We start from the raw sequence: 17369 nt of genomic DNA on the forward strand, positions 1-17369 counted from the left end.
AGCTCACAGCTCACCCAGATCCCAAGGACTGCTACAACTTTTCCTCAGAGCACTAAAGTGTTTCCCCCTTTCGAGTTTTGACATCCCATGAGCTGCGCTCGTGTCCTGAGCCCAGCGGGACGTGGGGACCTCACCTGCGTGTGCCAAGCAGAGATCAGCAGCAGCAGCAGCGCCAAGGATGGGACCAGCCCATCCTCAGCAGATCACCCCGAGGCTCTGCAGCTCCAGCTGTGCCATAGGGCTGGAAGAAAAGTAGTGCTAGGAGCAGTGAACTTGAATCTCCATTAAAATGTGAAACTTCCCACCGTAACACCTGAATCAGTGGCTTTGTAACACAGACTCAGTGGAAATGAAGGTAATGGGTATAGCTCCCAGGGAAAGGGTTAAACCAAATCACCTGGAAGTGTAACGGCTGAGCCCAGACCCATGCAGGGGGAAAGCCTGGGACAGGATGGTACCAAGGGACACATTTAAGAAAATTATGCCTCCAGACAAAAGAATCCTGTGCGTTTCCAGGGGCTGACTGTGCTTCGCTTGAAGCATGTCCTAATCACCTAGAAACACTGCTCCTCCACGTCCTCCCGGTTAATTATCCTCACTGCGCATTTGCAACCCAGCACGGAAGGGATGGGTTGAGGGCAAGCCCAGCGTGCTCTGCCTTCAGCAGCACAGGACCGGGGAAAGCCTCGGCTGCTGCCAGGCAATCAACCAACGGTGCTGCTTCCTCCAAAGCCTCTGCCTCACAAGAAATCAGCCAAACGTCAGCCCAAGGCTGACAGTCCTCTTCACTCCTCCTCCTCCTCCTTTCCCAGAAAAAGCGTAATACTGGAAGAGCAAGGGAAAACTATGCCATGACCAATGAAAGTACATTGTCCTCGGATCCAGCCAGCTCGGAAACCGCAGAGAAGAAGCATAAAGATAAGGAGGAATTTCACCTTTCAGTGCCTCTGGGAGGCGAGAACCAGGACAGCGCTCCCCAACCTCTGGGGAGCCGGCCTCAGGCTGCTGGAGCACAGGCAGCTCTGGCACAGGAGAGGGAGGGGAGAGACCGGCTCTGGGCTTTGTCAAACCGAACGGAACACAGCTCTGCCTGGGGTCCCAGCCTCCCCAACTCCCCCTCCCAGGGCTACAGGCATCAGACGTGCGCGGAGCACAGCAGCGCCCGCTCCGGGCCGGGGCCGGGGCCAGCCTCTCGGCCCCCCCCGCAAAAGCAGAGCCCCCTCCCACCCCCGACTGCAGCTCCGGGCAGCCGTCCACGTCAGGAGCAGCCAAAGGACATCTCACCTGCCAAATACAGCCCGCGGGCCTGCCGGTCACAGTCTTTATCACAGAGAAGCAGTTAATAGAGGATTGATGGGTTTTCTCCATCCAAGCCAGCAGACCCTTTAAATGAAGGGAAGAAATTTCCTCCAGAGCAGGCAGGTCAGCACAAACTGCAGCGTTGCGCTCTGGGCACCAAACCTGTCCCAATTTTGAGAGTAAAACACTCTCATCAAATAGTAAACTGCTCCATTCTCATACGCTGGTCTATTTTTAATTGAGTTCAGTTTTAGGGTGAAGAAAGACCTGCTGTACATTATTATTGCACTGCAGAAGGAGTGTGTGGATATTCCAAAGGTGAAGAGCACGTGATAGAGAAACCAACAGCTGTGGGGATGCTGTCTCCAAAGGGCATTCCGTACCAGACAGGATCCAGCCAAATACTTCACAACCTCATCATGAATTCATCATCTACTACAGACCTGGAACATGTTTCAGGCTTCAGACAGCTCAACTTGAGGCTAATAATACGCATCGCGTTGGGATCATTGGATTGTGCAGCTGCCACCCACAAAGTCGAGATAATCGCCCTCGCTTGCTTCATTTCTGTGAGAGTCATCACATCCTCTGGTATGAAGTGATCACACTACTCTCTTCCAAGGGAGGGAAAATCAGTGTAAAGCACATTGTCTCCTCTCACCATCTTCCCCAGCATCCCAGGCTTTATTTATTAGTGTGCACAGAACCAGATGGTTATAGATAAACAATACTAATGGAAGCACAAAAATGGCCTGTTGTAGTACAAGAGCGTTAAATTCCCACCCACAAAATAAGAAAAGGCACCAGTGCTACCACGGTACTTGGGCAGCTCACAAGAGGCAGCAGGCAAAGGCACTCGATGTGCACCCATGGACGCGGCTTTTTCCTGAAGCACCATCTGAACAGGAAGCGCTCCCCACAGCTACAGCTCTGGCTAAATTCAGCTGTCTCTGCAGGTGTCCGTCACTTCTAGAAAAATAACCCCGCAAATATTTCACTTTATTCCCTTGGTATGCACATAGTCAGAGTTTCTGCAGGGCTCTGTCTGGAGGACTCTCCTGCCATGCTTGCCTTTTATCACGCAGGCAAGGAAGACAAGATCTGGATGTAAGCACTCCTTCTGTTAAGGCGGTGTTTAAAAAAGAAAGTATCCGCCTTCTTTTCTGCTCACATTCAGATATGCAGAATTCTCTGATTCTCTGAACTCATAGCCCTTCATACAAGGCAAAAATATGGGGCTTTCAGGTTGACTGAGGTACCAATCAGATAACATTTGCTTAAAAAAAACCTAACACATCACCCTAGCAGGGTAAAGCAAATAAAGGTTTTAATTTGTTTATTTATTAGAACTGCCACCTACCTAGAAGCAGATCCAACCTTTGTTCAAAACTCCTATGCAGCATCAGTGGCCACTGCCTGACCCACCATTCCCACCTCAGCTTCCCACCAGTGGCGTGGCTAACGAGGGACCGCAGCTAATGAGGGACCACGGGACGTCCTCACCCAGCCTGTGCCCTTCACGGGGTCACGGAGCCTTGTTTGAACCTCAGGCTGTGGACACAGCTGCCTCTCCTGTACCGCACTGCTGACACATTTCCCTTCTTGGATCTGAGACTGTGAGGCTGCTCCTTGCATCTAGAATACATCAGAGAAGAAAGCAGGCCCAGGAACTCCTGTATTAATTATCTGCAATAGCTTTATTTCAACTGCTGGTCATCTGCAGAGATGCTTGCACATAAACATCGTGCTGATGTTCGTCCACACAGCCCCGCAGGCGACCGTGGGGATACTCTGGCTGGAAGTTAGCAGAGAGCCCAGACCTTCGCAGGCGACAGAGCTGGTGTCTGTTTTTTTAATGGATTCCTCCTGCAGCAGATTGCTAATTGCTCCTGATTTTTGCTCTTCTAAAATAAGCTTAGACTGCAATCTGCATAGATGTTGCAGAAAGGCTAATGAATTGCCCGCCCACCTGAAATTCACACTTTAGCAAAACACACAGGAGGAGGCAGGCACGCAATCAGCCACTAGCAACCCTCCCTGGGCCCCTGCCACCCCCTGCGGACGCCCCTCGGTCTTAAGATGTGACCCCCCAATTTAGAGATTCGGAGACATGTCAGGGACCCAACAACGCAGCACGGAGCCAAGGGAGAGACCCCGAACGCAGGTCAAAATTCACCGCGGGCAGGTCAGCAGAACACCCTGTTTGTGGGGGAGCCTGCCCGTGCCCGGAGGGTGTCGGAGCTGCCCGTGGTTCACCTCCAGCCCGGCCGGCAGAAGCCGCGGTGGCAGAGCCGATGGATCCCGCGGGGCCAGGAGCACCCCCAGAGCCCACCCGCAGCAGCGGGGCTCAGGGGGCGAGCAGGGCACCCGCGGGGGCTGCTCCAAACAAAGCAACGGATCCTTACCCAAACTAAGTACCGAAAATGAAGACCGAGAGGAAGTGCAAGAAACCACATTGCGGCATCACTCCATCCAGAGCGGGGAAAGCACAGGGAAGCGTGTTGGTGGGCACACCCCGCAGCAGTGGGGGAAGTGGGAGGTGAATTAAACCTGTCAATCCCTGGTTTCTACCATTCATTTAAAAAAAAAAAAAAAAAAAAAAAAAAAAAAGATATGGCTGCAGATGTCCAATCCAAGGAACAAAAGGAAGCAATTACATAAACAAATTTCCCTGTAAACAAACATCTCATATAACACATTTTATGACTTTATCACCAGATAATCTTCAGTAGCAAAAGCACACCAAAACGTCATTTTCCCCTTCAATCTTTCCGAATTGTCAGCTGTGACTGTGACCCCTTCAACGCAGCCTGGCTGTTTAGCACTAAGGCACACTGCTCCAAAGCCTCTGCCAGCCAGCACTGCTTTGCCTCTGCTTTCAGACACACCACCACCACCCCTCCTCCATTTGCAGCTCCACGGGAGGATCAAAATGTTTTGCACTCGCTAAGCTCTGTGATGCTCCCATGGACCAGAGACTTGCTGTCACGTCAAAGTAGGGGAAACTCACGCATGGAGCCTGTAAGCCCTTTATTTCCAAATTTCCTGCTACACAAAAAGCATGCACAGTTGTAGCTATACAGAAAGCCTCCAGTGAGTACAGAAGTCCCACACTTCAATATCCCCATTCCTGCAGAGTCATGGCAAACCCGGATGATGCACGTGTAAATTGGCACGCAGATGGACATACACACCATCTCACACGTATGGAAAAGCTGGCAAACCTTCGTGCTAAACTCGGGCTGCCTGTACAGCAAAGGGGCAAGGCGGTGGCAGGGCAGGGCTGCCGTGCCCTCCCTGCAAGGCCAGCCCCGCTCACCCCGTCCCATATCACTGCCGGGGGGAACTATCTCTCTGCCTGCCCACAAACAGGGACAAGGCAGCTTTACTTTCAACTCTTAAATGCTTAACTTGGTGAAAAAAAAACAACAGAAGAATAAACAATGCAGATGCTTTCACTATAAAGAAAAGCCCTACAGCAAAGCATGGGTAACAGAAAAGCAAACGTCTCCTCCAGACAAGTTCTTGGAAATTAAACCATTCAGTACACAAGGGAGAAACATGCTACCTGCCCCTGCACTAGCAGCACTCTTCACACCACTGGCTCCCTCCGGCACAGATCTCCCTGGCAGAGCAACTAACACTAAGACCACTACTGCCCTAATCCTAGCAAGTATTAGGAAGGCTATCGCTGTTTGGAGCCTATGCGTTACTGGTTTTAAGGTCATGCAATGCTTCCAAAACACAAACAACCCCAACGCATTTCAGCATTCGTACGCCTCCCCAGCCTGCTAGGGCAGAAACCCGAGCTGCCCCCGAGGGCCGGGCTCCAGCCTGGGAGAGGGCAGCTGCCAAACCCATCCCAGCAGTGCCATGCCTCTTCCCCAGCCTCCAGCGTCGCCCCATTCATTTCTCCAGCAGACCCGACGCCTCCCTCCCTTTCTCCACTGCTCCTTCTTGCTGCAAACACAAATTTCAAGCCTTAAGGATTAGCCAAAAATATTCCCATTTATCTCCTATTCTGTATACTTCCTTGTTTGCTCTGTGTTTTACTGGGAAGACTGCCTTCATGGATGTCCCAATCCTCCCCCCTACTTTGGTATTCCTATCATTTAAGGCTTCTGCTTGCTTTCCACATGCACATTTCCCATCACTACTGCCCCAGCTATAGCACATCACACAGGTGACGTTCCAGGAGCCAGGGGCAAGCGCCGAAACGCAGCTCTCCACAGGAACCTCGCAGCAATGATGCAGATAACTAATTCTCGATCCTGCCACCCTTACTGACCTTGTCAGTGCTCCCTGTGCACAGCGACATTGAGGAATCGAGCCTTTAACCCATACATCCCTCCCCTGCCAGCTGAGAATGGAGTTCAGCCCCCCCTGCTCTTTCCTCCCCGTCCCCACTCGGCATTCCCCCCTGCCTTCTCCATCTCCCGACGTCCAGCTCTTCTGCCGCAAGCACTGCCGCCCTGGCACGCGTCCTGCTGAGCAAAGAACAGTCGCCGGGACCCAGCACGCTCTTCTCTGACATCTCTCCCATTTGCCCTCATCTGCTTGTCAGGAATAATTAAAAGATTCCACATCCCATTTTATTTACTCAGGTTAGACTTGCAGCAGGAACAGCCCTGTAGGCACCCCTTCAATTCCAGTCACCCCGGCCCTGCTGCCTTGCTCCTGAGGTGTCAGCCATCCAGCCCCCGGTGAGCACGGGCCCCGAGTGCATCATCCTGAAGGTGGTCGGACCCAAAACTCTGCACTTCTCAAAAACAGCACACATAGCTAGCTACTGTAGATTTGCTGTGTTAAAACTCTGAAATAAGGGCTTATTTACTGCTGTGAACTCTCCCGCCACAGAGTGCTGGAAATACAGATGTAAAAGCAACAGCATCATTGCAGCAGTGCATGTGAAGTCCATGGGAATCTGCATGAGCTCCCTTCCACCACCTGCAGAACTGAAGCACAAGTCTGAGTCACCGTTTCAGCTTTTTCATTAAGCCAGCAGAGGACTTAAAGGAAATCAACCATTTAACTCTGTACGATGCATCTGGAGAGCACCTTGTAATTACCAGTTCTGGTTCTCTTCTATCTGACAGCTTCTCAAAATATCCTGCAGATCTCTCAGTACATCCCAGAGTCTCCCAGCTCACTTCTCCCCTAACTGCAGCTGCTACATCAGCCACGGTATTTATATCCCCTCTCTCTGCCGATTCACTACCATTCCTTGCTATTTAGAAGCTTCTTTAACTAAATTTACTTTTGACATCATCACATTTATCGCTCAAGCATGTAATTCTGACGCTTTGCCCTTCCAAAGCTGATACAGAAGAGACATCCTTTGCTTCTTTTTGGGCAGACGGGTGGAGGGTATCAGGTATTTCCATGGGGTGCATCTTCTTTCCTCTTACCCCCTTCAGAAGTTCAAAGGAACAGAACCTGGCTACATCTGTTAGAAATAATACCAGTTTGGCAAGAGATGTGAGATCACGTAGGGCAGCCAACTCGGAACACGCCTGGTTTGACCCAGGGGGCATTTATGAGCAGAGATGCAAAGAGCCACTGAGCTGCTGTTGTCTATTTTGAGCCAATGGACAGCTTCTTTTCAGTCCTCTCCCCTGGGTATCTTTTCATCTGATCCAAGGCTGCTTATTCACACTATGCTAATATTGCTAACACGAACTTCGGCTAATTGGAAAGAGAGTAAAGCAAGCAATGAGAACTGGAAATGCGTTACAAAGAGAGATGAGGGGTTTTCCACCGGTTGGTCAATTAGAATTGATTGACAATTGCCAATTTTTAAAATTTATATTTCCCATGTATTCATGATAACAAAAAATAGTCTGTTCAGAAATTATGTTTCTTCAACAATCAGGTCTTGTTCAGACTGAAACACCCACCCTCCTTTTCTGGAGCACAATCCCCAAACCTTGGAGAAGACCTTGGCCTAACAGACTAGCACCTATTAAGAAATGGCCAAGAGTGCAGGATTTAGAACATATGTGTATTAATGCTTAGTTAAAACAGAGGTTTTAGGTAGCAGCACTGCCTTACATGCACCATCAGCTTGTAATGCATTGTTGTATGAGTCTGTATTCCATATGGAAAATTTTTTCCAAGCTCTCCTAGAACACCCTGCTGAATTACAGGGCTTCTCTGGGCAGGTATTCTGAATGTCCCTTGGCCCCAGGATCATCTCTAGGAGTCAATATCTTTAGGCAATTTCTAGCACATTTTTAGGACAGGGTTTGACACTGGAACAGCCTTCTAAAAACGCAGAGAACTGACCCTTCCCTGACCAGCTCCCAGTAGTGACTGGTCACAGGCTCTCATCTCCTTTTTGAGCAGCACATTTGTAGTCCTGAAAATTATTCTCTTCCTCTATCTGACCTGCATGATGGGAAAAGGCTTCTTCTCCTGATTTGTCAGAGAGTGAAAAAGAAGTAGAAGTACTTTGGAAAGTGTTTATTCATCATTCCTGCACGTATGAAACCCCACTGACAGCTTGACAGAAATCTGGCAAAATGTTTTCCTTCTAGAGTAAAAAAATTTTTTGAAGTACAGAGTTGTTAGACGACTACCTCATGGTTATCAAAGCACACAATGAAATGACCTTAACGACAACCACAAGTCAAGCTTAGCAAGACGACAACTTAATGTTCTTCATATTTGCTTTGTCCAAGTCGCTTGCAGGCTCAGCTATTTTAAACGTAATTCCCTGGCCTATATAATACATGTAGAATATTTTATACGTTGGTAGCATTCCAAACACGTGCTACCTTTTCTGCTCTAACCTGTCTCTTTGTTTTGAAGGCATCGAAGACAATTTTACTCAGCTTAAAACAGCAGAATTCAGAACCAGCAGATCTTCGTGAGTGCTCCTCCCCGGCCAGAGCGCAGCTGCCTGCCATCACGCTCCAGCCTGCACCTCTTCTCTTTCCTGGAGCCGAGCTCCCTTTGTGCATCACTCGGTCATCATTTATTCTGGTGAACAGCATTACAAAGGACGTCGACCCAGTTCTCACGGCAAGCGCATCAGCTCATTTGGCAGCACCTTTAACCTCTGCCCTGCAGATACCAATCACCACTCGCTTGGATTAACTCTCTTAAAAAATGGGCGTCCTCCAGCCTCCTCCTAAGGCCGTCCTTTCCATGCTTTGCTCCGTAAGTTATTCTCATTCTCTCCCATACATCAACTTGCCCAAATTTATGCGATTCTGAAATTTGTTTAGCACCACCTCTTCACTCAGCAGCTAGACCTAAACTAAAGCCTAAATCTCCTCATCTCCCCACTCAACACACAGTTATTGTATAAAATGCCTCCTCCGATTGTCTCTTGCACAAGACAAGCAAACCAGGTGTCCGGGAGGACCAAAGGCAGCGTGGGAGGGCAGATGTGGGTCTGTGCTCTCGTTGTGCAGAGGCAGGGTTTGGCCCCAGAGCAGCCTCTGCCGCAGCACTGGTGGGTGTGGGATCCAAACCAGCCTCCCCATGCACAGCAGTTTATTTCAGCACAGGCTGGGGACACATGCTGCCTCCCCACCCCTAAACTGTCTCTTCTCAGTCTCAGCACAAACCCCGAGCTCCCGATGCAGGGAGCACGTTCTCCCTCCGCTGCACTATTCTTCTTGCGGTTTGCACAATCTTTTAATAACACAATCACAAAACCCCACTGCCCCAGCCCTCTGCTGTCAGGGCTCTGTGGGGGTCAGCAGTCCCCCTGCCACTTCTCCACCTACTCGGGCAGAACACTTCCCACCCAAGTCACCTCTGACAGATCCCAAGTATTTTCAGTGTTACTGAGACACAAGATGGACAAGACACCACACAGGAACAGCAAGGGCACGTTTCTGCACTATGGGGTGCCTGTCAGACCGGCATCAGGAAAGAGCAGGCATCTTATAGTCTCAGGGGAGTGAGATCTGTCAGTCCAACCACAGAGCACCTTACCCCAGCTCATCCCACAACAGCTATTGATATGGTAATGCTAAATCAAAAATAAATAAAATAAATCCCTAATGGGCACTGGTTTTAGAATTCAGCCCTGCATATTCTTATCCCTAAGTGTCATGGAATCTCACAGATACTGAAGACAAAAACCTTTATTTCAAACTACCCCACAGTTGTAAGGTACTACAGCACTACTGTAAAGGCAGGCACCACAGACTTCATGATCAGGACCAAATGTCAAAATTATCATCTGGGAGTTTTTCTCCACAGCAGCAGCAGCTACCTGCCCTTTTAAACCCAACTGCTTGGTACCTGTTCCTGTTAATCTAAGGTTTCTCCCAACTGAGCAGTATACTTTAAGCCAAGTGGCAGGAGAGCCAGAAACATGAGCATCCTCAGCAAGGCAGCAATCCCTTCTCCCTTCCCAGCACCGTGAGAGTGAGGCAGGAGCAGCCCCTCGATGCTGCCAGCCGGAGACGGGCACGCCGCTCCGTGGGCACCAGTCTCCATCAGGCAAAGAGACGCTGACATCTCAGGATCCCACACGTACCTAACAGCAGCATAGCATCCAAAATGACTTTTCACAGTTTTGAGCTGCTGTTCCTACAGCCCTGGTTCCGTGCCACACACCCCCCCCCAGTCTCCGAAAGGCACCGTCCATCCTCCTGCCCCGTCGCTACCAGGCGTCTCTTCCGTGGTACATCCACCAGCAGCAGAGCAGGCAGGTCGGGGGATTGTTCACCTCCCACCTATCACCCAGCGCCTCCTGAACGAGATTAAAGGTAATGCTGTGATTTCTGTTCTGCAGAGGGCTCGAAGGCCAGCCGAAGGGCCGCCTGGAGAGGCAGGAGGGGGCTCCGCGGCCGGCAGACAGCCCGAGCCGTGCACCCCCCAGCTGGGCCCGGGCTGCTCCAGCCAGCGTGCCGCTTCCCTCCCGGCTCGGGGGGGCCAGGGCGGGAGCCTGGGCAGCCCCAGCTTGCTCCAACTGCTGCAGCAGAAGTGCGCTCCAAACCCAAAGCCACCAAGCACCGACGACAAGCCCTTCCTTGCCTGATGCGAGATTTATTTTAAAGAGTGTTGCGGCTCCTGATTGGCAGTGCCAGACAAAACCTGCCAGGGTGAACAGCTCGCCATCAACTTCTGAGAGCACTCTGTGGACTGCAATCTCCCCTGGAATCGCACCTACAGCTGGAAAGGGGGAAACACGGCACCGTCGGAGCAATTCCCAAGGCCCCGGACAGTGGATCTCACGGTAAGGGAAGACATTCACACTCTTCTTGCTTCAGTTCATTCTTTGCTATTGCACATCTATGCTTACCAAACTGAAGCACTTTTGGTAGAAAACTCTATTTCCCTCCTATCCTTATGCCTTTTTTAATATAAAATTTAAACCAGACTTTTTTAAATATAAAATTTTAAACAATTAAAGGTGGCAACATGCTGCGACTGTTCCTTACATGAATTCCTAATTTTATGATTACATCCTGCCATCAGTGCTAGGAATAAACAGAAGTCTACATTCATACAACAACCGTGTTTTCTCTGTAACACAGGCCTCTGTGGTGGAACAAGTCCTGATACAGCACACAGATTCAGAGCGCGTCCTTACTTGAATGTGACAGCACAAAGATGAAGCAGCAAACAAATAACGTAGGGGACTCACTTATTTAGCCGTCAATAATGAACGTGGAATGTGCTACGGCGTATTAATGACTTGCAGCAGAATACACAAAACCTGCCTGAGTAGCATCCCAACTCTGTATCTACTACCACGCCACGTTATCTGAGACTAATCAAACTGACACCCACCCTCCCCTGCACCTGACAAACACTCCTCAAAAGAAATTTCTTCTCAGTTACTGAAATTTTGTCAGTGTCAGCAAAATAATCCAGGAACTATATATGATACAACTCGCTGGTATTTGGTTTTTGTGCAAGAACCATTCCTTTTCTCAGACTCTCACAATAAAAGATGGTCTGTGCTGGCTACGAACAGTCAATATTGACCAGTATTACTTGAAGCTATTAGGCTGTTCCTGCAGAGCAGCGCCAGCTGATCAAACACTGGCAGCAGTCGTGCACAGGAGCAGTTTCAACCTCGGTGGAAAAACGTAAGATATTTATCTCACTGAATTGAGAAAACAAGGCTTTAACCGCTGAAGCATAGCGAGCACTAAACCAAAATAAGGTCATTACTCTTCTCTTCCAATATGCATATGACCACGGAAGCCTCCATCCCCACTCCACTCCTCATTCTGTCCTCTAACCTAAACCTATTCTTGCCTTTTCTTTCCCTTCTCTAAGGATTACTCACTCAATATCTTCGTCTACCAGGGCACTCTTATTTCACCACATCACAGTCGGCTTTCAGAGCAGCAACTACCCACTGTAACTCAGAGCAAAAAGAACTTAGTATTTTTAGGCCACGCATTTTATGTGATACTAGGTTTTTCCATCTTCATTGCCTAGTTCAAAGTCAGGAAAGACCAACAGTGATCTAGAGATATAACATCTGACAGCACTGCAGAGATATGTGACCCCCAAAACAGACACTCAGATCTGACTGTACTGTCAAAACCTTCACCCTGCAGAAGAAACACACTGGCCACGGCAATGAGGGAGACTTCAGTGCTCATCCCTGCGGCCAAAGGCGGGCAAGAATTTGCTGTATTCCTAAACTTCGCATGCCCCCTGATAATTAAATCACTTGAGAATTTAAACCTACCTGTTCAGGGACATGCAAACAACTTTTTAATAGTAGAATGGCCTAGCACATCTTTTTGTCCATTTTTATACTTAGATAATCTTTTTCCTTGAAGAGGTACAGAATTGAGATTCAGAACATAAATGGACTTCTGAGGTGGGGAGCACATTTAACAGATGGCCTTTAGCACTAACCATCAAATTAAGTTCAAATAATTGCAATCTGAAAGAAAAAGCTGACAGTGACTTGACATTAAAATGCATCTTATTTCTTTTGTGCCATATCCTTACTCACTTTGACATATTATCATTCCCTTCTCCTCTCGCTTGCTTTTCAAAACTGATCTAAATTAATGTGAATTTGTAAAGGTTAATTATTCCTATGAATAATTAGTGCATGCTAATAAATGCAAAATAGGACAAAATGCTAAGTTTTACCAGCACTGACAGTTCTTGGTCATGACACCCACTCCAGTCTCCAGTGAAAGTACACATACTGAACGCTGAAAACAGAACAGGGAGGATAGTGGCATCCTTACTGCAAGAGCAAGGAGTTACTCTGTACAGCACAGACTGGCAGAAGCATACGCCCCGCTTTTTGTCTAAAGCATGATCTTACCAAAGACTGGCTGGTTTTCTCTTAGCAAAATCCTATAGGAATCTGTATTATTAAAGATATATGATAGAAAATTAATAGGACTGTTTGGGCTGGAAGGGACCTCAAAGCCCCCCAGTGCCCCCCCCTGCCCCGGGCAGGGCCCCTTTCCCCCAGCCCAGGGGGCTCCCAGCCCCGTCCAACCTGGCCTTGAACCCTTCCAGGGAGGGGGCACCCACAGCTGCTCTGGGCACCCTGGGCCAGCGCCTCCCCCCCCCGGCACAGGGAAGGATTTCTGCCTTAGAGCTCACCTAAATCTGCCCTCTGGCAGTTTAAAACCATCACCCCTCGTCCTACCCCCACCCCCTGACCCAGAGTCCCTCCCCACTTTTCCTGCCCCCCCTTTAAGCCCTGGGAGGCCGCTCGAAGGGCTCCCCGGAGCCTTCTCTTCTCCAGGCTGAACCCCCCCAACTCTCTCAGCCCGGCCTCATAAGGGAGGACAAAAGAGGAAGAAGGTATTACCAAGAAGAGGAAGACAAAGATACTATCAAGAAAAAGAAGAAGACATTGCCAACAAGAGGAAGAAAATGGAAGGTTGCACCCCTATAGGTACTTGTCATTAACTCTCCCTGTCCCGCTCCGCTGATGGCCACGCAGAGCTTGGTGCCAGCGGGCACCAGGTCCCTGCAGGGCCAGGGCAAGCGGCCGGGAGCAGGAACCGCCTCGAACCGACTCGGGCACTGCCGCCAGATGTGACACTGCAGGCCGTGCTCCGCGGCACACCGTTCCACCGCCGCACACCGTTCCATCGCTGCACACCGTTCCACCGCCGCACACCGTTCCACCGCCGCACACCGTTCCACCGCCGCACCGCACAGCCAGCCCCGCACATCGCCCCAAGCAGGCATCTAACACTTATAACTTCCATTACATTTTATTAAACTGAATAACTGCACACAGCACTATTTAGAGGAACCTCCAGCACACTAATTGGATTAAATGGCACACAAGAACAAGAATAAACATTTAAGTGCCTTCTTAGCAATGGCAGGAAGCTCCACAAGTAAGGAGTTAGATACTGCTTAAAATAAATAGCAGTTTAGAATTCTCCCCAAATTACATTTGCAACCTCCTCAAAGTCACGACAGACGTTCTGGCATCATGACGGGAAAGACACGAGTGAATTATGTGAAACATTTTAAATCCAGTTGGAATCCAGCCCACCCTTATTTTATTAGTGCACTTTTTAAGAAGTTTAACATGTAATAGTATAATGAAACTAAAAGGGCTATTTCCCCATCTTTTGAAAACAAAAAAAAGAAGACAAAAAAAATTCAAAGCCACATACACAACCTTCATATTTGCACTGTCTATGCAGATCTCCTTATCAAAGAGAATTATAAACATGGTACAGTCAAATTAGAAGAAGTGGGATGGAAAAAAACATTCAAGTTTGCCTATAAGGTTTTTTTAATCAGACGAATTACTAAATTATTAGAGGCTGAAACACTCTTAGATGGCTCTCCCTGTTCCTGTCTGTGACCCAGATATGTATATAAGCACTCCCTCAGCCCCAGGTCTCGGAAGCTGCCTGGAGCTTCCCCTCACCTATGGGGCTCCAACTTCAAAATCACATCCTGAAAACACCTTCTGCTGCAAAACTGCAGGTGTGTGAGCTAGAGTCTGGGTCTGAGCAGACTGATTTGCACTCACCATCTCAATCACACTTTAAACCTGCAAGCAGGAAATCAATTTCAGTATGTTTTGAATTTGTAATCTGTACTTATTTTCATTAGGAAAGAACAACTGATTATCAGGGGTGGGCATAAACACAGCTTTCTGCTACACAGGGAGATCCACCTATAGCCCTACACACATATTTAACCACTTTTGTAGCTTAAAGCATGTTTACTCAGCTATTTAATGCTTCTGGTTTTATGATGTTAAAAGGCATTCTTAGTGGATTAAAGCATTTCACAGCTACTTATTAACATAATTTTGACCTGTCTCACCTAGAATGGTGAAGCGGACCAGAAGATATCAACCCAAACCAGTACATTGTTTAGGGGGAGAACCAGAGCACCCAGCAGGACCACAGCTCCTTCCCCAAGGAAACTTCTTGTTTTTAACCGATGATCAAATGCCAGAGTGGGCTGCCCAGCGGGAGCCACAGCGGCTGTGCAAGTTGCAGAATACCCAAACAGAAGGGCCCAGACATCCCGAGGCATCTGCTCTCATCAGCTCTGGCAGAGCTGGTCGTCGCTCAGCACTGAGATGGGAAGTCAAGGACAGGGCTTGGCAGTGGGGAGGCAGTTCAGTGACCAGTGAGCTGCAGGATGAGGGGGAAATCCACTGTAAATCTTCAGAAGGAAGGCAGAGAGGAAATCAAGCAACAGTTTAGAGTGACAAGTCCTTGCCCAGCGCACCTCATGGACCTCCAGAAGGATCAAACAGCTGAGGCTAGCAGGGACTTCTGGAGGCCTTCCACCAGCCCAGCCCTGCTGCTGGGGGTCAGGCCAGCTCGAGCAGGCTGCCTGGGACTGCATCCAGTCAGGTGCTGTGCATCTCCAAGGACAGAGATTTCACAACCCCAAGGCAGCCCACTCTAGTGTTAGGTCACCATTTAGAAACAAAAACCCAATCAAATAAAAAAACGACCACATTTTAACTGTATGCTTTGTATGCTTCATCAGAATTTGTATTTCAACTTTTGCCCACTGCCTGTTGCCCTTTTACTGGATACTGCTGATGAGTCTGGCTCGGTCATCTTCACTCCCTCCCATCAGATATTTATGCACATGGATAAGATCCCCCAAGCCTTTTCTTCCCCAGCCTGAACAGTGCCAGCCCTCCCAGCCTCTCCTCATGTAACTGATGCTGCAGTCCCTTGGTCATCTTCATGGCCCCGTCCTGTACGTGCTCTGGTGTGTCCACGGGTCTCTTGTCCTGGGGAGCCCAGCACTGGACCCAGCACTCCAGATGTGTCTCACCAGGGCTGAGCACAGTGGAAGGATGACGATCACCTCCCTCAACGCAGCCAGGATGCTGCTGGCCCTGCTTTGTCGCAAGGATGCATTGCTGGCTCATGCTCAACCTCTTGTCCACCAGCACCCCCAGGTCCTTCTCTGCAGAGCTGTTTTCCAGCCGGTCAGTCCCCTGCCCACGCTCGTGCCTGGGGCTGTTCCTCCCCACGTGCAGGACTTGGCACTTCCCTTTACTGAACTTCATGAGACTCCTGTTGCCCACCTCTCCAGCCTGTCGAAGTCCCTCTGAATGGGGGACATGTTCACTTCAGAACACACAGCAACTTCCTTGAAAGCATCAGTCAAGTATCTCACGTGGATGATTGCCACAATGATTGCTTTCTTCACCTGGGATACCATGGGACTCTTAAGAAAAGTTTTATGATTTATCTGAAGCTATTTTCTCCTTAAAGTCTTGGTGCTTCCCTGTGCTGCCCCTTCTACTCAAGTTCTGGCTTAGCCTAAGAGCTAACAGTTTTTCTTCATAATGTAATTTCCCATTGCTGAGGCCAAGCCACACATCACTTATTACCAAGTCACCCTAGCACACAGAGCACAACAGCCAATGCGGCTAATGAGGCTGTCTTAAACAATATGATAAACGCATATGCTGATGAATGAAGGCACCACTGCTTTTCCATTTGTGCACCTCCACGAATGATGGGTTGTAAAAGCGTCACCCACCATCCATCACATTGAAACCTACTCATCAGGTCCAGAAAAAGCAATTCACATTTCCCTCTCTCATTCACAGAGCCATAATGGGTATAAAAGGAGATTTATGCCACCTTTTAAATTCTTTGCTAAGCAAAGTAATAACACTTTATCCCATGTAACCATTCAGTTTTACAAAGGATGTCTACTCGGTTTAGCACAGGGCAGTCCAGATGTCAATCTGACTTACAGGGGAGTTAAAACAGGTTTAGCTTGGATCCATCGTATACCTAACTGGTAGAATTAAAGTACGGTGGAAACACAGCTCCAGTGTCATGGTTTCATTTCAGGAGGGAAGTTTTGCTCCATCTGGAAAAGACGAAACTGGAAGAAGACACGGTAACAGTCTTGCCCTGAGTGAGGGGTTGTTGGGCAAGGGTGGCGGATCAACTGGTCTTCATGAGCACCGAGGGAAACATACAAACAAGTCAGCTTTTCGCAAAATAACATTTAGCTTAAATACTGGGAAAAAAATGGCTTAATCAGAAACAGTTAACGGACAAACCAGGGAGGATGTCGAATCTCCCACCACTGCAGACTTTTATCAACAGCTTTAGATGAGCATCTGCCAAAGATGTCTACGCTGTCAGGAAGGACTAAAGATACAGAAGAAACGTTTTTTGGGGGGGAAAGAATACACAGTTTAATAAGTCAGTGGATAAACTACCAGTTTGAAGGGAGGAGGGTTGAAGTCGGCAGAGCCAGGGGACACTCTCCCGCCTCCCCAGACCCGCCGGTGGTGTCCGGGCTCCCCGCTGAGGGGCGCATGGGCCGCCATGTTGGCGGGCCTGCGGCAGTGAGCGCCCAGCTAGCCTGGGGCCCCGACCGTCCCCAAAACTCCCCTTGCAAACACACAAAAATAACAGTGAGCAGTACAAAAAGGGTACGGCTAATATTCTAGTGAAATAAACATGAAACTTCTCCCCAGAGTTGCATGCTGCCTCTCAGAAGGAGGGGCGGGGGGGTGCCTCATTCACCCGAGTATACAAAGCAGCAGCCAGAGCTCCCAAGGCCTTTATCATTTCGATGGCCTTGTGCTCGCTCCCTTGCTTGGGAAAAATCACACAGAATGGCCTTCAGGGAGCTAA

At 49.1% G+C, this 17369-nt stretch overlaps 1 protein-coding gene across 7 annotated transcripts in view; it reads right to left on the reverse strand.

Annotated features, from left to right (window-relative positions):
* Positions 1–17369, reverse strand: part of LOC116960443 (SLIT-ROBO Rho GTPase-activating protein 3) — a 126869-nt gene that overhangs the window by 90919 nt on the left and 18581 nt on the right. The gene's annotated exons all lie outside the window — the stretch shown is intronic.

Source organism: Tyto alba, unplaced genomic scaffold (assembly GCF_018691265.1).
Source record: "Tyto alba isolate M040663 unplaced genomic scaffold, T.alba_DEE_v4.0 Super-Scaffold_3, whole genome shotgun sequence".
Lineage (NCBI taxonomy): Eukaryota > Metazoa > Chordata > Aves > Strigiformes > Tytonidae > Tyto > Tyto alba.